Source organism: Tamandua tetradactyla, chromosome 7, assembly GCF_023851605.1.
Source record: "Tamandua tetradactyla isolate mTamTet1 chromosome 7, mTamTet1.pri, whole genome shotgun sequence".
In the NCBI taxonomy this organism is placed as follows: domain Eukaryota; kingdom Metazoa; phylum Chordata; class Mammalia; order Pilosa; family Myrmecophagidae; genus Tamandua; species Tamandua tetradactyla.
This window is the reverse complement of record NC_135333.1, coordinates 82,512,070-82,537,002: the sequence shown is the minus strand read 5'-3', so window position 1 is coordinate 82,537,002 and position 24,933 is coordinate 82,512,070. Positions and strand designations below refer to the sequence as shown.

At 35.9% G+C, this 24,933-nt stretch overlaps 1 long non-coding RNA gene across 2 annotated transcripts in view; it reads right to left on the bottom strand.

Moving 5' to 3' along the window:
• Positions 1–24,933, bottom strand: part of LOC143689831 (uncharacterized) — a 133,500-nt gene that overhangs the window by 42,811 nt on the left and 65,756 nt on the right. The window contains exon 3 of one of the 2 annotated variants that reach the window (XR_013178933.1): positions 23,052–23,156. The exons of the other annotated variant lie outside the window; for it this stretch is intronic. This is a non-coding gene — a long non-coding RNA (uncharacterized LOC143689831). Of the gene's footprint in view, positions 1–23,051; positions 23,157–24,933 lie in introns of those variants that run through there. 2 annotated transcript variants of the gene reach the window in all.

Genomic DNA, 24,933 nt, shown 5'->3' with positions numbered 1-24,933 from the left:
GGATGTTTAGGTTGAATTATGAACATTTAAGCACTATAGTCATGTATTATTAATTCCTTAATAAAGAGATAACTTGGAAAAGTCCCTAGGTTATTGTCTTAGGCTGCTAAAACAAATACCACACAACAGGCAGACTTAAACAACGGGAATTTATTGGCTCATTGTTTTGAGGCTAGGGAAAGTCCAAGATAGAGGTGTCAGCAAGGCAATGCTTTCTCCCCAAAGTCTGTCACATCCTGGTGCTGGCTGACAGCAATCATTGGGGTTCCTTGGTTTGTATCCCTGCCTCTTGTCACATAGATATCCTCTCCTTTCTCCAGTTTCCCAGTTCCTTCCTGTGACTTTCTCTAAGTATATCTGAATTTCTTCTGCTTATAAAGGAATCCAGTAATCTCAATTAAAACCCAATCTCATGCAGTTGGACCGTACCTATACTAAAAATAACATCTTCAAGACATACTATTCACAATGGTTCACACCCATAGGAATGCAGATTAAGATTAAAAATATGTTAAATTTGAGATTAAGATTTAAAATATGTTAAATTGGAATACAGAATTCAATCTACCACAGTTATCAATGACTTCCAATCATAGATATTTTCAGCAAACATTTACTGATTCCCTATCTTATGCAGTGCAAGTTACTAGTTACAATAAGTAGCTATAAAACATGATTTCTGCCCTCAAGGAGTCTTTAATCTGTGTATAGTTTAAAGAGAGAAATGTGAGACAGGAGGAATAAAAAAATACTTCAATCTATTTATCCTAAGAAGAACCAATTTTTCATTTCATGTTAATGCATTTAATATACATTCAACCTCCCTATTGATGATTCTGAGTTTACTCTCCTCTTTTTTCAAAAGGTTTAGTGGTTGTCATTGAATATGATTCCAGTGAAGTTTGGCGTACATAATAAGGATCACTCCAGGGACCTGAGGATTGATCCAAACATCTTCAGGCTAAAGAACATGGGCCATATGTTCTATTGGCTGAGGAGAGATATTTTGCCTTTTAAGCTCTGGATTTTATTTTTAGTTGAAAAAATACCGTGGCACAGCAACCACATGCCCAGTATGTTATATTGGGCACTGAAGATATAGAGGTAAATAAGATATGGTTACTGGCCTCAAGAAATCAAGGTCTTGTTGGAAAGAAAGCCTTACCTAAAAGAGAATGAACAGTTACCAGATTGTGGAAAAGAAAAGTATTCATTCATGATCTTGCAAGAATGGCATGCAACCAAAATGGGGTGGCCGGTGCACCAAGTGACAGAAAACAGCAGCATTTATTCCCTAAGCCTAGCACGTAGGTCTCTCCCCTGTTTCTCCACTGACTAGATACTCCGGAGGTTACAGCCTTTCCAAGTAGCCTACCTAGTTCAAATCACCTACTGAAAGTTCCTGCTTTTGATTATGTTTTACATCCCAGTGACCCTGGTCTTTACTTAGTTAAACTTGTTTTTACCCATATGAGGATTTGGCGCCAGTTCTAGGCTTACATCCAAGGCCCTCTCCTTCCCCTGTCCGCAGGGTGGATTTGAGCTGGTTTTGCAGCCTTTTGTTTAGTTTGTTTTGTTTCTCCCATTCCGCACCCTTTTGTGTGAAAACTAAACTGAATTATATTCTTACAGCCTTCAGAAGATTTATAAATAATAATAGTCTAGGAAAGTTTGCAAAGACCAAATTTCTCTATTTATACTCTTTATTTCTTTCTCAGAGAATGACCCATTCATCTACCCAGACCTCCCTAAGGTCATTAAGGATTCATTCTTCTCTTTTAATTCAAACATTTAAACCAGCAAGTCCTGTTGGTTATACCTTCTAAATTCCTCTCACATTGATTCCTATGGCCACTGCTATATCTCAAATATTCTTGTATTTCCAAATGGAATGCTGCATTAATCTCTGTATTTATCAGAATTGTTTCAGTAGGAAAGGATAGAAACCTAACTCAATTTAGGCTAAACAAGCAAACAAAGAGTAGGGAAGGGACTTGATTTTCCAAAAGGAAGGGAAATTGAGTAGCCCACAGAATAAAAAAACAAACTGTGGGACCAGTACAATTTTAGGGTGTTTAGACACCAGAAACCAGGACTTATCTCTCAATATCCTCTCTTCCAGTCATCTCTGCTTCACTATACGCTGTGGGTTTTTTCTCTCCTACTGCGATAGATTTACTCCAGGCATCAGGGAAGATGGATGGCAGACCCAGACTTCCATCATTTCCATTGAGGAACTCTAAAAGAAGAGAATGTTTCTGTCTCTCCTTACAGCATTTGTATCCTCACCCAGAATCTGATTGACTGAACTTAGCCACATGCCTATTACTTGGGCAGACCAGAGTCCCCAGGAGGGGATTCCACATTGTCCACACCTAGGAAATGTGTGCGTCTCTCTGAGTGAAGGGAAGGGGCACACGGCAGTGTCTGGAGCCCTCACCAAAAACATACAGAGAAGGACGGGAGCAGTTAGAGAAAAAAGGGAGAGGGATGCAATTTTCAAAATTAAAAAACTGGGGAAGGGATACTGAGCAGACAAACTGACATCAAACTATAGCAACTCCAGCTACCTCTCTGTGTTTCACCTTGTCCCCCACTAATCCAGGCTCCAAATCTCTGCTAGAGAGGAATTCCGAAAAGGTATCTCTCACCATTTTGCCTCCTTAAAATCCTTTAAGAGCTGTCTTTGATTTTCAAAATAACATATATCAGCATCTTGCCCCTCCCTCAAGCCCCAGCACCCACCACAGCAGACTGAACCTCTTGTGGTTCTCCAAACAAGTTCTTTGGGGTTCTTTCAAATCCCCATCTCTTTGGTCCTCCCTGGAATGTTCTTTCTACTTTCCTTCACTTTGTTAGTTCTTTTCATCCTTTAAGATTCCATTCAAATATCAACAGTAACTTGCATCTCTACATAAAACCTCACATCTTCAGGCCTCGGATTTCTGATCTGCAATAGGTCTGGTCATTATTAGTAATTTCCAGGGCAAATCTCTTCAAACCTCCATATGCTTCCCTGGTAACTGAAGGGTACGTCTCTCTTACTTTTATGAGGCTGACAGGGCTAACAAAAGCTACAGCAATCCATCAAACAAATTCTAACAAATTTCTTTCTGTGTAGCAATAAAATGCTGAAACTCTAGCTTTGCTACAAATTAAACATCCCCGAACTGGAAATACCTGTTATGCAGTAGATGAAGGGGGGTTGCTATAAATCAAATAAAAGGAATCACTTTTTAATTCAAATAATAACGGGCAGAGGAAATGAAGACGCAATCTATGAATATGATTGGAGGGTTACTGTGAAAGGCCTGGAAGCCTCTCAGATGTCTTCCCCTGGTCTCATTCTAGGATCTGGAGACCCCATCCATAGTACTCATTTTTTGTGTATCATAAAATCTAGATCTGATCTGATCTGAAAGGACAGCACACTAAGCCACTATCATACATATACTCCTCAGCACTGATTGTAATGGGTAGGATTTAATATAGGCCCTAGAGTTATACTGCTTTGGTTCAAGTCTATGTTCTTCCACAGATGGCCACAGCCTTAGGGAATTAATTCAAAGTGCCAATGCTCCTCCCCTGTAAAACTAGGATAAAAATGGTATCTCGTTCATAGGATCTAGAGAAGAATTTAAAGACCTAAGAAATATAAAGCTCTTAGAACAGGTTCTTGCATTTGACAATGCTCAGAAACTGTTTTAATTACAGCAGGTCCTTAGGGAATAAAGGAAAGATGAGGGAGGGGTGCAGACTGCATGTAAGAGAGGGGCTGGCAAGACAGTTAGTGGAAGAGGAGGAGGAGGAGGGGAAGGAGGAGGGTACGATGCTAAACCTGGGCTCTGGAGGCCTCCTTGTTTCAGCTGGGTAGGCCTGCGTCAGGAGCAAGCTGAATGACCTGAGGACTCAGGTGTGTGTTTGGGGACAGCTCTCTGTCAGGGTGTCCCTCAAACCAGAAAGCAATTTGGATGGGCCTGAAAGTGGGATTCTCACCTTCAATCTTTTTACTGCTCCTCATTCTAGTTTCTGGCAGGGAGGGGAAACTTTCAGCGATGCAATTCCTAGAGTTTCTATAATCCAGCATGGAAAATAAACACTAAAAAAAAAAAAACACTTTCCTGCTGTGATGTTGTAATCCACCCCACTTCCCATCGCACAGAATAGTGTAAGGGCCAAGTGAACACAGCAAGTTTAAAAATGACAGTTATTAAACAAAACCACACAAAGTGATAAGAGATGTAATTTTAGACATACTACCTATTATTCTTTTTCTTTCCCAATCCCCAAGGAAATGCCTCCATTCATTACAACCAGATACTGGCTAGGTTAAAGTTGCATCTCTCTTCTCTTTCTCTCTCTCTCATTTTCTTCTAATGCAGTGTTAATATAGCAAGAATTATTTCAACTGCAAATTTTTTTTCTTTGCACTCTCCTTTGTCAAATAAGGCCCATAGCCCAAACTCTATACACACTTAGTGCACTTAGGTGCACTTCTAAGAACCATGCTCCAGGATCATCTCCTCAACACAGGAGTGGATTTAATCCATAGTTATTTAAAATAAAGCCAAAACAAAAAGAATCTGATGAATTATTGGTCTTATCTCATATTGCAATTGAGACATTTTGCTCTGAGCCACACCCTCACACAAAATGTTGTGTAAAATGTTGTGCAGAATGGATTGGGTAAATTTCAAGTTATGGTCAAAACAGTATTAATAACAAGGTCAGCAATGCACTATATTTGCTTTTATATAACCTATTGAGTTGGAAGCCACCAACACAAAAGCCACCCCTGGAAATTCAATCAGAGAATTTGCTCTAAAATCCTCCATATTCTAAGAATCAGTTATTTGGCCTCAACATCACTGTAATTATCTGAGCCTCTACTTTGCCAAATGCCAGGTACTTCCCCCTTTTTCTAAATGCTGCACATAGGCCTTTTTACAAAGGGATTTTTAAGAAGCCAGAGATGAAATTGTAGTTCATTGTTCCCTGAACTAAGCGAAGTGTTCATGTATCCACCCATCTATGCATCCATCTGGCCACCCGTTCATTCATCAAGTACTTATGTACTTTTCTTACTCTGCTAGTTTCTGGAAATACAATGATTAATAAGACACACACTATAGCCTCATTAAGCCTCCTGGAACTTACATACTAATATGGAAAAAAGTATGTTTCAAGGAAATATATAATTTGGTATTTTCAGGAAATATGCACGGTGTATGAGAGAGAACCAGGTAGAGGAGCAGGGGCAACACGGGGGTGTAGGGAAGTGTGGAATTTAGTTCATCCTCCAGGGCAGCTAGTAAATAGCCAAGAGCTGTCAGGAACAACAGTTTGGGGGACTCCTATGACCAAACACATATCATATACCAGTCTGGAATGGGTGGAAGGGTCGAGATCACAGCACATAATTGGCAAGAACCAGAAAAACAAGAGTTGAAAGAAAATTTCTGATCAGTTAAACAGAAACTACGCTAGAGGTCCAGAAAAAGTTGAACTGAATGTCAAAGAAATAGAGAAGCCAACCAACATGAAAACTCTAAGTGAAAGAGAGAAAACAAGCTCCAGAATAAATAAACTAAGAGTAAGCCAAGGAAGACAAAAGATAAGAGAATGGGTGGAACAGTAGACGAGGCTTTTCGGAGGAAGTAACATAAAGGTTAAGACCTGAAGTTTGAGACTTCAGGCAGGATAATTGTAACAGAAAAAAAGGATTCCTGAGAGTGGGGATATAACAATTCAAAGGCCTTCAGGTAGGAAGAAGTAGGGTAAGCTTAAGGGACAGAAAAGGACATGAAGCAAAGAAAGGGACTGAAAGCAGATAGGGTCCTATCGTGTAAAGTCTCATTAGACCATGTTAGCCTCAAAATATTGCCAAGGCCCAAAAAAAACATATTAGCTGAAACCCCTAAAAGAAAATTTTCACTCTATCCATCTATGAGAGTTAATTCATGTGGGGGAAAACATGTATCTTGAAATATCCATAAATTACATGCAACTTCTCTCCCTTTAGATCTCCTAAATCTAAAGAAATAATCTAAATATTTTTCTAAATTATTGAAATCACATTAAAAAATATCATGTTTTAAAACTAAATATTCTCTCTATACTATCCTTCTAGTATAAGGTTATGGCTACTACTGTAAATAAACTTGAAAAAAGTAGAAAGATCCCAGAGGCTTTCATACCCAAGAAAAGCCATTTCAACAAAATTCTAAAGGTTGAGTAAAATACTTATAATTACAAGACAGAAAGTTGTAATATTAATGGTCTCAGGAGAAGATTTTTTTTTCCAGGACACCTGAAAGTGCATTTTAGTTTAATTTAAAATAAATAGCATCATTCTTTCTTTTTATTCAAGTTTATGAGGTACAAAGATATGACTCTGCAGGGATCAATAAAAATAAAATACATGTGAAACACTGGAGAACTCACAGACTACAGTGTCAGTGAAAATATTCAAGGGATATTAAGGGGCTAAACCATAAATAATACTTATTTATTATGTCATTTAATTTTTCATTATGGTCAGAGGGAACTTAGTGCACTGGTCATGAGCGTGAATGGTCATGAACTCAGTAAAGGATGTTAGAAGAGATGTAATGCCAGATGCCAGATTCCTACCATTTCTCCCTAATTGTCTGTGATTTTTGGTTTCTGTTCTTTCCTTCCTTCTGTCCTTGAGAATCCAGGATCCAGAGTATCTGAATATGAGTAATTAGTTGTTATTTATTCCTCCTCTGCTGACTTGGATGTAAATGCCTCCATTTTTCTGTTTTGAGATAGAGAATAAGAACCCCATCATTTGAGCCAAAGTCTGCAAGACGAATTGAAATCCTGAAACTAGGAATGTGAAATGAGGTTACAATTTCTCACCAAAAATGACCTCCAAGGTCTCCTTCAGTTCCGCAGTGCTGTGAGATGCTCCATTTGCTGTACATCCATCATAAGCAGGGGACTAAGGTCAGGACTGCAATAGCAGGAAGTACAGGTCTGGGTTAGACACAAAAATGGTGGGAAAAGAATGTGCTCTCAGCTTCTTACACTAGCAGTCCACAAAATTCAACCAATGTCTTATAAGTGGATAATAAAAATGAAAGGAAAATTAATTTTAGAACTCAGAATGGAATTGGGATTGGACAGGGAAAAACCCATGGGAGAAGCAAAGAGTCAACCCTCGTTTTCAAGAAACCATAAATTAGCAAGAGGAACAAATTACTATTTACTAGGACAGGAAGTTAAATGGCCACAATTTTTTCAAATCAGAAACAGATCTGAGAAGCCACAATTTACCAGGATAAGCAGGCTATCTAAATTACCTAATTGGATGAGGATCATTTGATCAGAGTAGCAGATACTGTTTTAACTCCATGTAATTTTCCAACCAAAACAAATCAATCCACAGAACTTTTCAGTGGTCTTAAATGATGATACTATTATTTGCCCTTGGTACCTTATTTCCTTAACACTTGAAAAGTTACTAAAGTTTTTCTTCATTTGGGTGTCTTTAAAAAAAAAGAATATATAAATACTTTAAACCAGACAACACAAGAAGTAAAATAAAAGTGTAAAATTTCTGAGGCATTTATAAAACACTAAAAGATTTTTTAAGGCTTCAGGTAGTCTAAATTAAATCAATAGGAACAGATTTGGAAAGAAAAACCATAACAAAAATCTGAAACAGTAGCCCACAAGACTCCACAAAAAAAATTACTAGAGCTAATAAACTAATTCAGCAAAGTTGCAAGATATAAGGTCAACACACAAACATTAGTCGTGTTTCTATACATCTCCCATGAACAATCCACAAAGGAAATTAAGAAAACAATTCTATTTAGGAAGTATAATGATTAAGACAAGTTCTGTAGCCAGACTGCTTGAGTGTTCAAGGTCCAAATGCCACTACTAATTTTCATGCAAACTACTTAAAAAAAAATTCACTCTGTGCCTCAGTTTCCTAATTTGTAAAAATGGAAATAAGCCATCACCACTTCACAGGGATTTTTGTCAAGATAAATTAGCTCATGCATATAAATTGTTTAAGACAGTCACCTGATACATAGCGTATACTTGATAAACATTAGATGTATAAAAGGAAGTTTAAAATAAACAAGCCCAAGTAGTGGTGATTAGAAAGGCCAAAGGTCTGCATTTTTAATCTATGCTTTTGTGTATCAAACCAGATACCATGAAGTGCATTGGCTTTAACTATGGGAACTTACTAGCTTACAAGCTTACAGACACTTGTGCCATATGGTAAGGAACATGGCGATGTCTGCTAGTCTCTCCTTTCTCTTCCAGTGCAAACTTCTTTCTCTTATAAAGCACTCCAGTAAGAGGATAATATCCACCCTGAATCAAGTGGGAAACACCTTAACTTATGTAGCCTCACCAAAAGATACTACTTAAAATAGGTTCACACCCATGGGAACAGATTCCCTTTAAGAACCTGATTTTATGGGGTGCATACAGTTCTAAATTACCACGTTGCTCAATAAATGGTAGCTATTAATTTTATTTATTATTTATTTATTTATTTTTGCATGGGCAGACACCAGGAATCAAACCCAGGTCTCCAGCATGGCAGATGAGAACTCTGCCACTGAGCCACCATGGCCCGCCCTCTTAATTTTAGTAATAATAATATTTGTTGAATAAATTAATATTATCAATAGATGATAAATGAATAGATACAAGGATAAATAATTAGATAGATCGTTATAGATAGATGGGTGATGGAAGGATGGGAGGATGGAAGGATGGAAGGAAGGAAGAAAAGGAAATATAGATCCAGAGGCTTTCACAAGATACTGATATGCTTCCCTATACTCATACGGTAGAAAACTATGTTACCTCCATCAATTTCCCTCCTAGTAATCCTCCAACATTTAAACAACTCTACTTCTCTTCTAGGGCTTAATTAAGCACATGTTTATTGATAGAACACTATAATGTGGCCTTTCTGATTCATTTTGGTCAGCATTGTCAGAATATGACTGATTTCTTTTTCATTTATTTAAAATGATCTCGCATTGCTGGAGAGTGGGGTAATGGAAGGTGACAAATTTAGAAAAGCAGCCTAATATCCTTTCACATTCCCTGTAATCACAGTTAACAGCAGAGTGTCCCATTAGACCAAAGTCTCCACAGATTCAGGGACAAGGATTATTTTGTTTTATCCTGCATGTATCACTTCTGTATAAAACAAGGTTGGTGTTCAAAATATACTGGTTCACTTTTGAGGGACTTTACTGCCATTCACAGGTGTTTGGCTCTACCACATAACCAATGGAGACTCACTGAACCACTCATATAAAAAACTGATATGATCAAAATTAAGAGAGATCATGATGGCAGAAGTACTGGAAATGAAGGGGAGGAGGGCTAGACTGGAAGAAAGGACAGTCCAGACAAGCATTTTATACCTAGTGAGAATATTTAAGTCACCAAGTATCATAGATTTACAAATAAAGTTAAATAATGAAGTCATTTTAAAGAAATGTTGCCTCATTAATTCCTATAATTACTAACATGTGCACTGTCCAGGGAAATCACCCTATTCCTTCCCATAGCATGGCCAATCCACTTTTAGAAGTCCCTTTGCACAGTGTACTGAGTAGTCATTTCTTATTCAAATAACAATATCCATATAAAGAGATCAAGCAACTTTCCATAATTTGGAAAACTATTTTGAATAGCAAGGAAAAAAGTTGTATGTTAAGGTCACGCAAATAGACATAAAAGTCAATGGAACAGAATAAAAAGTCAAGAAAAAAGGAGGCCTAAAGAATACAGCTTCTCAAACCAGTAAGGAAAAGACAGAATTTAAAAATACATGCTGTTGTGACAATCAATCACCATTTGGAAGAAGACAAAGTTGGGTTCAAAGCATCACAAATTTAAACATTAAAGAAAAAAAAAACGATAAAATTACTAGAAGAAAACATGGGTAAATTTCTTGATAACTTTGGAAAGGAAAGGCCTTTCTAACAATCAATCTAAATCCAAAAGCCATAAAAGAAAAACTTGGCAAATTTATTACATAAAAAAAATAGAAAAACTTCTACTAGATGTTTTAAATAATGCCTAAATGAGTAACAAACTGGTAAAAAAAAAAAAAAAAAAAAAAAGTACCACATGTTAGAAGCCTAATTTCTCTAACATGCAAAGAACTCCTAGAATTGAGAAAAGAGACCAAAAACACTTTTAAGCCTGTGGAAAGATACTCAGCATCACTCATTAGAAACTAGATTCAAATTGAAATTACACTAAATCACCATTTCTCATGAATCAAAAGGTCAGAAAGCCTAGCGTTTGCACACACTGTTGGCAAGACTGCCGGGACAGAGGCACCGCCTACTTCGCTGATTGGCATGCATAGTGACCTATGGAGAGCCATTTGGCCATAACTAGCCAACTTACAAATGCATTTCCCCCCTACCTAACAAACTCAAATTTCCTACCCTACAAACTTCCCACGTGCTTGATGACATATATGATGTTCACTATAACAGTGTAGCAGCAAACACACACACACACAAAACCAGGGGAACTACCCACATGTGTGCCTACAGAAGACTACTTATATAAGAACAATACGTCTTTTTGTTGGAGAAAAGAATGACTAAGCTCTATGGACGCTAATAAGGAAGATATCTATGATATATTAAAGGAAAAAGAGCATGCATAAGAAAGGGATAAAAAAGAATATATATTAAAACTGCATGTTTTGAATATTACAAGAATACTCAAGAAAATAGTAAAAGACGATGGGGTAAGTCTGTAAAAACAAAGTGGTCAAAAGCAGGTAGGAGTGAGACTGCTCAGTGTTACTTTTAATATTGTTTTTATTTTATTGAGCCTATGAAATTTATCACCTAATCAAAAAATAATTTAAAGACAAAAGTATCAATGGACAAATAAAGTGATTTTTTTTTTCTTTTTTAAACAGATTTCTTCACACATCATACCATCCAACCTAAGCAAAAATCAGTGGATCCCAGGATAATCACATAGCCATGCCTCACCACCACAATCTATGTGAGGACATCTCCATTTCTTCAACAAAGTATCCCATACCCCTCCCCCATATCTCCTGCTTATTGACACATAGTTTTAACATATTGCTTCTGTTATAGTCAATGAAAGTATATTACCATGTTACTGTTAACTACAGACCCTAATTTGCATTGACTGAATTTTTTCCATATGCCATCCATTTTCAATTTCTTGCAATGTTGACATTCAATTATTTTTCCTCATGCAAAACATTCTTATATTTGTACATTTAATCACCACCATTGTTCACTCTAGGCATTACTAAATTATACCATCCCAGTCTTTATCGTCTATCTTTCCTTCTGGTGTCCTACATGACCCAAGCCTTCCTCCCTCAACCATACTCACACTCAGCTTGATTTGGTGTACTTAGAATATTGTACTACAATGAGATAGTATTGTGCTATCCATTTCTGGATCTTTAAAATCAATCCCGTTGAACATTCTGTACTCCTTCAGCACCAAATGCCCAAACTCTACCTTCTTTTTATCTCCTGATAATCTGTGTTCTCAACTTTAACTCTTAAAGTTTGCTCATTAATATTAGCTCATATTAGTGAAACCATACAATATTTACCCTTTTGTTTCTGGCTAATTTCACTCAGCAAAATGTCCTCATGGTAAATTCACGTTGTTACATGCCTCATGACTTTATTCTGTCTTACAGCTGTGAAATGTTCCATTATATGTATATACCACAGTTTGTTTATACACTGGTCTATTGATGGACATTTGAGCTGTTTTCATCTCTTGACAATCATGAATAATGCCACTTTAAATATCAGTGTGCAAATGTATATTTATGTCCTTGGCTTCAGTTCCTCTGAATATATATCTAGTAATGGGATTGCTGGATCATATGACAATTCTGTACTTCGTTTCCTGAGGAACCACCAAACTGCCTTCCAGAGTGGTTGCACCATTCTACTTTCCCATCAACAGTGAATACATGTACCTCTTTCTCCACATCCTCTCCAGCACTTGTAGTTTTTGGATGTTCTTTGTTTTGTTTTTGTTTTTTATAATGGACATTCTAGTAGGTATGAGATGGTATCTCATTGTGGTTTTGATTTGCATTTCCCTCACAGCCAGTGAGATTGAGCATCTTTTCATGTATTTTTGAGCCATTTGTATATCCTCTTTAGAAAAGTGTCTGCCCATGTCTTTTGACCATTTTTTAATTGGGTCATTTGCTTTTTGTTCTTGAGTTGTAGGAGCTCAACATATATTCTGGATATCAAACCCTTATCCAATATATGGTTTCCAAATATTGTATCCCATTGTGTACAGTGCCTTTTGTACTTTCCTGACAAAGTCTTTTGATGCACAAAAGTGTTAAATTTTGAGGAGATCCCATTATCTATTTCTTTTTTCATCGGTCACACTTTGGGTACAAGATCTAGGAAACTACCTCCTATCACAAAATCTATAGGATACTTCCTTACATTTTCTTCTAAAAGTTTTATGGTTTTAGCTCTAATGTTTAGGTCTTTGATCCATTTTAAGTTAATTTTTCATAAGATGTGAGATATGGGTCCTCTTTCATTCTTTTGGATATGGATATCCAGTTCTGTAAACACCATGTATTGAAGAGACTGTTCCATCCCAGTTGAATTGGCTTGACTGCCTTATCAAGACCAATTGTCCATAGAGGAGATGGTCTATTTTTGAATACTCAATTTGATTCTTTGGTCAGTATATCTGTCTTTATGCCAGTACCATGCTGTTTTTACAGCATGTAGCTTTGTGAGATCCTTAAAGTCAGATAGAGTGAGACCTCCCACTTCATTCCTCTTTCTCAAAATATTTTTAGCTATTCAGGGCATCTTGCCCTTCCAAATAAATTTGGCTATTAGTTTTACTATTACTGAAAAGTACATTGTAGGGATTTTAATTGGTATTACATTGAATCTATAAATCAATTTGGGTAGAATTGACATCTTAACTATAGGTAGCCTTCCATATCATGAACACAGTATGTCTTTCCATTTATTTAGGTCTTCTGTGATTTATTTTAGTTATTTCTTTGTAGTTTTCTGTGTTTGGGTCTTTTGTGGCCTTGCTTAAATTTATTTCTAAATATATGATTCATTTGGTTGCTATTTTAAATGGAATTTTTTTCTCACTTTCCTCCTCAGAATGCTCATTACTAGTATATAGAAACACTACTGATTTGGGGGTGTTGATCTTGTACCCTGTTACTTTGCTCATTTATTAGGCTAAGAGCTTTGCTGTAGATGTTTCAGGACTTTCAACATATAATCAGTGAGAGTTTTACTACTTCCTTTCCAATTTGGATGCTTTTTATTTCTTTTTCTTGTGTAATTGCTGTAGCTAGAATTTCCAGCACAATCTTGATTAACAGTGGTGACACTGGGCATCCTTGTCTTGTTCCTAATGTTAAAGAGAAAACTTTCAATCTTTCCCCTATTGAATATGATGTTAGCTGAAGGTCTTTCATATGTTCCCTTTATCATGTTGAGGAAATTCATTTCTATTCTTATCCTTTGAATTGTTTTCATCAAGAAAGGATGCTGGGCGGGCCGCGGTGGCTCAGCGGGCAAGAGTGCTTGCCTGCCATGCCGGAGGACCCCGGTTCGATTCCCGGCCCCAGCCCATGTAAAAAACAAACAAACAAACAAAATATAATAAAATAAGAAAATGTTTAAAGATGTTTCCCTTTCTTCCTCCCTTCCTTCCTTCTATCCTTCCTTCCTTCAAAAAAAAAAAAAAGAAAGGATGCTAAATTTTGTCAAATGCCTTTTCTGTATCAATTGAGATTATCATGTGACTTTTCCACTTTGATTTATTTATGTAGTGTATTGCATTAATTGATTTTTTGTATTGAACCAGACTTGCATACCTGGAATAAATCCCACTAGGTTGTGGTGTATAATTCTTTTAATGTGCAGCTGGATTCAATTTGCAAGTATTTTGTTGAGGATGTTTGCATCTATCTTCATTAAAGATATTGCTCTGTAATTTTCTTTTCTTATAGTATCTTTGTCTGGCTTTGGTATTAGGGTAATGATGGCTTCATAGAATGAGTTATATAGCTTTCCCTTCTCTTCAAATTTTTTTTGAAGAGTTTGAACAGGATTGCTACTAATTCTTTCTTGAATACTTGGTAGAATTCAAATGTAAAGTCATCTGATCCTGAGCCTTTCTTTTTGGGGAGCTTCTTGATGACCGAGTCAATCTCTTTACCTGTGATTTGTTCATTGAGGTTGTCTATTTCTTCTCAAGTCAATGTTGTTTGTTCATGCTTTCTAGGAAGTTATTTTTATCTGTGTTGCCTAGTTTATTAGCATATGGTTGCTCATGGTATCCTCTCATTATCTACTTTATTTTTGCAGAGTCAGTGGCTATGTCCTTTCTCCCACTTCTGATTTTATTTGTTTTCATCCTCCTTTTTTGTCAGCCTAGCTAAGGTTCCATCAATTATATTGATTCTCTCAAAAAGCCAACTTCTTGTTATGTTGATTCTCTCTATTGCTTTTATGCTCTCAATTTCATTTATTTTTGCACTAATCTTTGTTATTTATTTGTTTCTGTTTGCCTTGGGGTTTGTTTGCTGTTTGTTCTCTAGTTTCTCCAGGTGTGCAGTTAATCCTCAATTTATTGAAATTTTCAACTAATATGATAGAGGTATCTACTTCTCTCTTCAGGATTGTCAATGTGTGCCTCATGTATTTTGGGGCACTCTGGCTCAGTGCATAAATGTTTATGATTATTGTATATTCTTTATGAATTGTTCTTTTTATTTACAGAGTGTCCTTCTTTGTCTCTTTTAATTGTTTTACATTTGAATTTTAATTTGTCAAATATTAATTTATATACCCCACTTCTTTTCTGGTTGTTATTTGTATGAAATATCTTTTCACAACTTTTCACTTTCAATCTGTTTTTCTCCTCGGGTCTAAAGTGAGTCCCCTATACACAACATATAGATAGGTCCTGTTTTTAAATCTATTCTGCAGTCCATATCTTTTGATTTGATAGTTTAAACTATACATATTTAAACTATTACTATAAAGGCAGTACTTTATTATACCATTTTATTTTATGGCTTTTATGTTATATATATATATTTTCTTTTTACCTTTACATATAGTCTTCATTTCTACACTCTTCTCCAGACCTCTCTCTCCTATCTTTTCCTATCTGCCTCCCTTTAGTATTTTTTGTAGAGCTGATCTCTTAGTCAAAACTCTTTCAGTGACTATTTGTCTGAGAATATTTTAAACTTTTCCTCATTTTTGAACGGCAGTTTTGCTGGATATAGAATTCTTGATTGGCAGTTTTTCTCTTCCAGAATCTTAAATATATCACATCACTGCCTTCTCACCTCCATGATTTTTGCTGAGAAATCTGCACATAGTCTTATCAAGTTTCTGTTTTTCTTGCAGCTTTCAGAATTCTCTTTTTTGTCTTTGACATTTGATAATCTGGTTAGTAAGTGTCTTGGAGTACATCCATGCAGATCTATTCTGTTTGGGATATGTTGCGCTTCTTGAATCTTTAATTTTCTATCTTTCCTAAGAGATGTAAAATTTGCAGTGATAATTTCCTTCATTATTCTTTCTACCTCTTTTCCCCTTCTGGGATACCTGTGACATGTATATTCATGCACATTATGTTGTCATTTAATTCCTTGAGACCCTGCTCATATTTTTCTATTTTATTTCATGATCATTCTTTTGTGTGTAGGATTTCAGATGTCCTGTCCTCTAGTTCACTAGTCCTTTTTTCTGCCTCTTCAAATCTGCTGTTGTAAGTCTGCACTGTGTTTTTCATCTCTACCACTATGCCTTTCATTCCCATAATTTCTGCCATTTTTTTCATGCTTTTCAGTTCTTCTTTATGGTTACCCAATATCTTCTTTAAATCCTCATCTCTTTTGCCATATGTTCCCTTAACTCATTGATTTGATTTTTTACTTGATTAGCACATTTGATTAAACATTAATTAGTTGTTTCAACTCCTGTACCTCACTTGAGTTGTTAGTGTATTCTTTTGACTGGGCCATATCTTAATCTTTTCTAGTATGGTCATATAACTCTACCAAATGAAATAAATGGGGTGGCTAATGACATAAAGGAGATCAACAAGACACTAGAACAGCATAAAGAGGAATTTGAAACAACAAATAGAAAAATAGCAGATATCATAGAGATTAAAGATGCTGTAGACCCAATCAAAAACATATTAGAGATACACAACAGCAGATTTGAAGAGGCAGAAGAAAGCGTAAGCAAACTAGAGGACAGGACAACTGATTTCAAACACTCGAAATGGCAAATGGCAAAAAAGATGAAGAAAATTGAATTGGCTCTTGGGGAAATGATAGACAAAATAAAGTGCACAAATACAAGAATCACTGGTGTCCCAGAGGGAGAAGAGATGAATAAAGGGTTAGGAAGATTAGTGGAGGATATAATGGGGGAAAACTTCCCAACCTTTATAAAATACATAATTTACTATGCAAATCAAAAAAGCCAAATAAACTCCAAATAGAATAAATCCAAATAGGCCTACCCCAAGACACATACTAATCAGTGTCAAATGTTGAAGAGAAGCAGAAAATCCTGAAAGCAGCAAGAGAAAAACAATCTACCACATACAAGGAAAACCACATAAAACTGAGTTTGGACTACTCAACTGGCACTATGGAGGTGAGAAGGCAGTGGTACGATATATTGAACATCCTGAAAGAGAAAGACTTCCAGCCAAGAATTCTGTACCTAGCTAAATTATCCTTCAAAACTGGGGAGAGATTAAAATTTTCACAGAGAAACAAAGGCTAAGAGAATATGTCAATAAGATATCAGTTCTATAAGAGATACTAAAGAGAGTTCTGCCAGCTGAAAAAAAAAAAAAAAGGCAGGAGGGGGAGGTCTGGAAAAGGGCACAGAATTGAAAAGTACCAGTACAGGAAACATAAAGGATTAAAAAAAGAAAGAAGAAACAGAACATATAGATCTGACAAACAAAATCAAAGGATAAGATAGTGGATTCAAGAAATGCCTTTTCAGTAATAACTTCGAATGTTAACAGACTAAACTTACCAATGAAAAGATACTGATTGGCAGAATAGATTAAGAAATATAATCCAGTTATATGCTGTGTACAAGAGATTCATCATAGACACAAGGATACAAATAGCCTGAAAGTGAAAGAATGGAAAAAGATGTCCCATGCAAGTTGTAACCAAAAGAGAGCAGGAATAGCTATGCTAATATTGGACAAAATAGACTTTAAATGTAAAGACATCAAAAGAGACAAAGAAGGATACTATATATTAGTAAAATGGACAATTCACAAGGAAGAAATAACAATCACAAATGTTTATTTTCCCAATCAAGGTGCTCCAAAGTACATGAGACAGACATTGGCAAAACTGAAGGGAGTGATAGATGTTTCTATCTAAAAATTTTCTAATAACATTAGGAGACTTCAACACACCACTCTCCTCTATAGATAGAACAAACAGACAAAAGATCAACAAGGAAATAGAGAAGTTAAGCAACTTGATAAATGAATTAAATCTAACAGACATATATAAGTTGATACACCTCAGAACACCAGGATATATATTCTTCTCTATGGCTCATGGAACATTCTCCAGGAGAGATCATATGCAGGGACACAAAACAGATCTTTATACATTTTAAAACATAAAAATTATTCAAAGCATTATCTCTGATCAGAATGGAATGTACCTGGATATCAATAACCACCAAAGAATGAGAACATTCACAAATATATGGAGATTAAATGACACACTCTGAAACAATGTAGTCAAAGAAGAAATTGCTAGTGAAATCAGTAGCTCTCTGGAAATGAATGAAAATGAGAACACAACATATCAGAACTTATGGGATGCAGCAAAGGCTGTACTGTGAGGGAAATTTATGGCCCTAAATGCTTATATTAAAAAATAAGAAAGAGCAAAATCAAGGACTTAATTGCTCACCTGGAGGAACTTGAGAAAGAACAGCAAACTAACCCCAAAGCAAATAGAAGAAGAGAAATAACAAAGATTAGAGTTAAATGAATGGAAGACAAAAGAACAATAGAAAGAATTAATAAAACCAAAAGCTGGTTTTTTGAGAAAACCAATAAAATCAATGAACCACTAGCAAGACTGACAAAGAAAAAAAGAGAGAGAAGGCAAATCAGAAATGAGAAAGGGTGCCTTCTCACAGACCCTGAAGAAATAAAAGAAATCATAAGAGGATACTGTGAACAAATATATGCCAACAAACTAGACAACTTAAATGAAATGGACAAATTCCAGAAACACACAAACAAGCTACACTGACTCAGGAAGAAATAGAAGATCTCAGCAACTAATCACAAGTAAAGAGATTCAATCAGTCATCAAAAATCTTCCTACAAAGAAAAACCCAGAGCCAGAAGGCTTCACAGGGGAATTTTATCAAACATTCTAAAAAGAACTAACACCAATCCTGCTCAAACTTTTCCAAAAAAATGAGGAAAAAGGAATTCTACCTAACTAATTTTATGAAGCTAATAAACAAATTCAGCATGGTAGCAGGATATAAAATTAATATGCAAAAATCAGTAATGTTTATGTGCACAAGCAATGACCTAGCTGAGGAGTCAGTTAAGGAAAAAATGCCATTCAAAATAGCAAGTAAAAGAATCAGGTACTTAGGAATGAACTTAACTAGGTCTGTAAAAGGCTTGTATACAGAAAACTACATAACATTGCAAAAAGAAATCAAAAAAGCTCTAAATAGGTAGAAAGACATTCCCTGATCATGGATAGGAGTGCTAAATATAGTCAAGATGTCAACTCTACCCAAATTGATCTACAGATTCAATGCAGTACCAGTCAAAATTTCAACAACCTACTTTGAAGTCTTGGAAAAGCTAGTTACCAAATTCATCTGGAAGGGAAAGAAACCCCAAATAGCTATAAGCATCCTAAAAAAGAAAAAAGACGCAGGAGGATGAACACTTCTTGACTTTAAAATATATTATAAAGTCATAGTGGTCAAAACAGCATGGTACTGGCACAAAGATAGAAGTATTGACCAATGGAATAAAATTGACAGCAAGAAATGGACCACAAATCTATGATCAACAGATTTTTGATAAGGCCCCCAAATCCACTGGACTGGGACAAAATAGTCTTTTCAATAAATGGGCATGGGAGAACTGGATATCAATAGCTAAAACAATGAAAGAGATCCTTATCTTGCACCCTATACAAAAATTAACTCAAAGCAGATCAACACCTAAATATAAGAACTAGCACCAAAAAGCTTCTAGAAGAAAATGTAGGGAAACATTTTCAAGACCTAGTAATAGGAGGTAGCTTCCTAAACTTTGCACTCAAAGCACAAACAACAAAAGAAAAAAAAGATAAAAGGGAACTACTCAAAATCAAATTTTTCTGCACCTCAAAAGACTTTGTCAAAAAGGTGAAGAGGCAGCCAACTCAAGAGGATAAAATATTTGGAAATCACACATCAGACAAAGGTTTGATATCCTGTATGCATAAAGAAATCATACAACTCAATAACAAAAGAACAACCCAATTATAAAATGGGTTAAAGATATGAATAGGCATTTTTCTGATGAGCAAATATAAATGGCTCAAAAGCACATGAAGAGATGTTCATTTTCATTAGCTATAAGGGAAATGCAGATCAAGAGTACAAAGAGATACCACCTCACACCTATAAGAATGGCTGTTATTAAACAAACAGGAAACAATAAATGTTGGAGAGGATGTGTCAAAATTGGGACAATTATGCACTGTTGGTGGGAATGTCTAATGGTACAGCCATTATGGAAAACAGTTTGGCATTTCCTTAGGAAATTAAATAGTGAATTGCTCCATGACCCAGCAATAGCACTACTTGGTATATACCCAGAAGAGCTGAAAGCATTGACAAACAGATATTTACACTCCAATGCTCATAGCAGCATTATTCACAATCACCAAAAGATGGAATCAATCCAAATGCCCATCAACAGATGAGTAGATTAACAAAATTTGATATATACCCACGATGAAATATTATGCAGCAGTAAGATGAATTGACATCCTGAAGCACATGATAAGATGGATAAGGCTTGAGGACATAATGCTGACTGAAATAAGCCAGACACAAAAGGATAGATACTGTATGACTCCACTTTTATGACCACGGTAAAGATAAAATCAGAGGCTTATAATACAGAATATAGGGGACTTAGAGATACATAGAAGCTAGAGATGGGTGAATGGTTAGCTAATGAGGTTGAACTCAAATGTAAGGGAATAGGTAGAAGTGAAGGAGGTTCTCTAATGGGTCTATAAGAAATATTACCATATTGAAGGTGAACAGGATTGAAAGGGGTTGTAAAGACGTATGTATCCCACTGATAAACACTAGAAATATAAATTAGTTCTTGCAAGAACTACTTCAAAGTTATGATTCGTGTACAAAGAGTGTTTAAGTCCAGGGTCCAGGGAGGATACTGCTATTGCATGCTATGGGCTATGTTTAACAGGAAAACAACAGCACTACCACAGCAACAGCAGACATAAATAATGGGGGGAGGGACGAGAGTTAAGGGAAAGTTTAGATTTCCTATTTGGTATGTTTATTGGTTATCTTCCTCTTGGGAACAATAAAATGATCTAAAATTGAGAGTGTTGATGGACTGTGGACTTTGGGCATTATACATAATGCCTGATGAATGCAGGTGGCTGAAGAATGCACTGACTAAGAAGTAGATTGGCAAACGATGATGGATACATGTTATCGAAAATTGTGCTGCTACAAAAAGGAATGAAGTCATGAGGCATGTGACGATGTGAATGAATCTGTGGGACATTTGGTGAGGCAAAATAAGTCAGAAATGATAGAATAATTATTGTATGGTCTCCTTTAGAAAATACTTCTAGGAAAACAGGGGCCTAGATTGTAAACTTTTATAGCAGACATATTTAGTCAGGAGTGGTAATTATTATTTCTGGATTTTGAGAGGGTGTTTTATGTATCTATAACCTTGTAGTTAGAGATAAGAACAAAACCTATCAGGTCAGGACTAAAATAATTCAGAACACAGCAGTAAGGAAGACATTGTCTATATTTTAGAACCACACCTATTCTTTAAGACCAAAGGAAGAAAGCTTTATTTGGTCTAGAACCTAAATTTTCTGTAGCACATAATCTAACTCAACCTCTCTGTATAGCTTGTTTGAACAATTGAAACACTGGGAGCCCATAATAAGAATGAAAGCCTTTACTCCTGTATAGCTTAATGTAATACCCGGATATATCCTAGAATATAATAAGCAGATAATCAAAAAGTATTGGTAATGTCCCTTGAGAGATGGGAGAAAAAATATGAAACTATTAAACTTTACCATCAGGGAATCTCCTGATACTGTGTCAAACACTAGGGACACCCAAATCAATAGGCCAAGCCCTGTATCTTGAGGCTTATGCTTGTGAACTTATTTAGGTAGCTTAACCTACCTATAGGTATGCCTAGGAGTTACTTTTGGAGGACCTCTTTAGTTGCTCAGATATGGCCTCACTCTCTCTAAGATCAAACTCTTCAAGTGAAATCATTGTTCTCCCCCCTACATGGGACATGACATCGAGGGGTGAAAATCTCCCTGGCAGCATGGGAGATGACTCCTAGGGATGAGTCTGGCCCTGGCACCATGGGATCAACAATCCATCCTGACCAAAAGGGGAAAAATAAGTGTAACTGATAAACTATCAGTAGCATTAATAGTCAAGAGACTACTCTGGAGGTTGATGTTATGCAAGCTTCAGTTAGACATCGCTATTTATCATAACTTGCCAAACCCCAACCAAAACCATTCTAGCCAATCATAAAGAATACCTAGGGCAATATATAAGATTCTACAAAAGTTCTGTTTACTAGGATAACTTTCCAGCAACTTATAGCCTCCAGATGGGTCCCTGGACCAGATAAGTCTTGAAACCTAGAGGGGCCAGCCTCTCCAGAATATCAGCTAGTGCCATCTATTATAACTATTAATATGCTATTAATATAATATACTATTAATAGTATATTAAAATATAATTAATAGTATATTAATACACTAGTAATATAGTAATAATTTTACTATATTATTATTAGCATCTTCCAACTTGAAAATGTTAGAATAGCCGTAGCCCAAATACCCTGAAAGAGTGGGATGGAAAGATCAAAGGTGATGTTGGAGTCTATGGAGAGGTAGGATTTAACAAATGAAAATGATTGCTGAATCATTAAATTGAAGTTTCTTTCAGTCTTCAGTGTCTTAGAGCAGCTAGTAGTAAAAACCTAAAATTGTGGATAACCCATGCCAAACTCTGAAATCTGTTCTACAACTAATTGTGCTATGCTTTGAAATTTATTCCTTTTTTGCATATATGTTATTTTTCATAAAAAAGAAAAAAAAAGTCAATTGAGATGACAAAAAAAATATTTATTCCTTTTAGCCTCCTATATTCTGGAGCAACTAGAAGGAAAAATCTAGGAGGATGGTATAGTAACCATGACAAATTCTTGGATCTGTCCTATAACTAGTTGTTGAAGAATGCTTTGAAAACTATTGCTTTTTTCCTTTCTTTGCTTTGTATATATGTTATATTATACAATAAAAAAAGTTTAAAAAAAAATGCCTGCACCTACCTACCGTCTTCTCTCTCCCTCTTTTTCTCTCTCCTTCCCTATTGTCGCCTCCCCTCCTCTCCACTTCTTTCCTCTCCCTCTGAAGCCAGATTTTGTTCCTCAAGGCCATTTGATGAAGGTGTACAAAAAGTTACAGTGTTCCTGCTGGCTGAACAAAATTATGTATTTTTTTGGAGGATAATTGAGTGGTTTCTGTAACACAAGAATTTAGGTGTATATCCTGTCCTTATGTGATAGATTCCCACAATAAATAACTATGATGTATTTGCCACAAGCTGCAGTTTGTAAAAGGTTGATGATACATACTTGAAGTCTTTGAGGTGCATATTGTCTGATTTGAACTGCTTATGCTCTGAGGTCTTGCTTCCTCTAATTCTGGGATGGGATTGACATTCTTTTGTAATTTCCTTCTGTAGGATAAATGATTGAAGACCAATGTTGAATCGTCATCAGGAAGGGTCATATAATAATGTGAGCAAAGTTCTCATTATATCATTAATAATAAAACATGGAGTAGGAAGTCCTCCTGAACATCATTTTCTTTTCTGATTACAAATGCAAAACCAACTCATTGTTGGGAACTTAAAATTAGAGAAAAGTTGAACAAAGGAAAATAATCTAGAATCCTGACCCTGAGAATAACAAATATATATAGTTCTTTCCATTTTTTTAAATTTAATGTACATATATTTAACAAAATTGGAATCCTATAATATATAGTATATGGAATTGTGTTTCTTATTAATTTAAAATTATAGGTGAGCATTTTCCATGTCATGACATATTCTTAAAGACATCTTGACTGGTGTCTTTATACTACGTCAATATTTTAAATGTAATAAAATTTATCTAATAAAAAAAAACCTAATTGGAGCTTGGTTGAGCTACCTCCCTTTGCTTCTAGTAGAGACGGCTTCCTCTTCCCATCAGGAAGTGTCTCCAGCAGCCTGCCATGCCCGTTGGGGTGGGGGGCAGGGTGGGTGTCGTCAGACTCTGCAGGTTGGGGATTTATTTGCAGTTCCGTGCTGTGATCTTGGCCTCCTGCTCCAGACTGGTGTATGATACGTGTCTGGTTGTGGATGGCCTCCCAAACAGCTGTTCTAGACAGTTCCTGGCTATTTACTAGCTACTTTGGAGGACTCACTAAATTCCACACCTCCCTATGCCACTATCTTGCTCTGCCTCAAGATGATTAAATATTAAAAAATGAAAAGAATTGGCATGAAAATGGAAGATTGAGAATTCTTAAAAATCACGTTGCAGAGGAAAAAGATTAAATGGTAGATTTTATGTTTTATTTTATATTTCTCCTGATGTCACAACTGTTTTTACAGTGGTGACTGGGTTCCTTGTGAAACTGTCTTCCATACATTTTCACCTATCCTGTGAAGAGACTGGTTTAGAAAGTGGCTTCTCCCACAAGGAGTTTCAATGCTGATGTGAACTTGTTTTCCCACCTCTCAATTCACCCATGCACGATTGTGTAACGCTCCTCCTTTTAAAGGTATACATCATTTTAATTATATTACACTTTTAAAAAGCAACAATATGCTGTATGGGAGTACAACAAAGAACCAGAGGAAACAGGCTTGAATTAGGAGTGATTAGGAAATAAGGAATGGAACAGTAACTGTTTTCAAGAATAGATGCATATAATCAATTTCAATTATATTAATGTATCCAAACTGTCACTGAAGCCAATCTGCTTTACCCCCAAAAAGGATGGGGAGACATAAATGCTTTCTCTCTTGAGGAAAACTTTCCCACCAAACTATCGCAACTGAAGAAAACAGATATACCAAATCTGCCAGCACTAAAAAATGAACAACATATACAGGAGACATTCAAAAGCAATCAAGCATTTGGGAAAAATAAGAAGGAATGAATAAATTGCTTCTGACAAAATTTAAAATACCACAGTAAGTGAGCATGTTTGGAATTGAAGTAACTGAAAGCATAATATACAAGAAAGGTTATACTGAGGATGATCTGAAGATGCAGAATATTTTCTCAAAATTCTTATCTAGATCACATAACAATACCATATTTTCAAATGTACGCAGCTGCTTCAATAAGAATAGAGATCTCCTTTGTATAAAAGGAAAACTGTTACTTAGAGTAGTAAAGTAAATTGCCTACATTCAAACAAGCCAGTACATGGTGGAGCTGGGACTTCTAGCACCTACA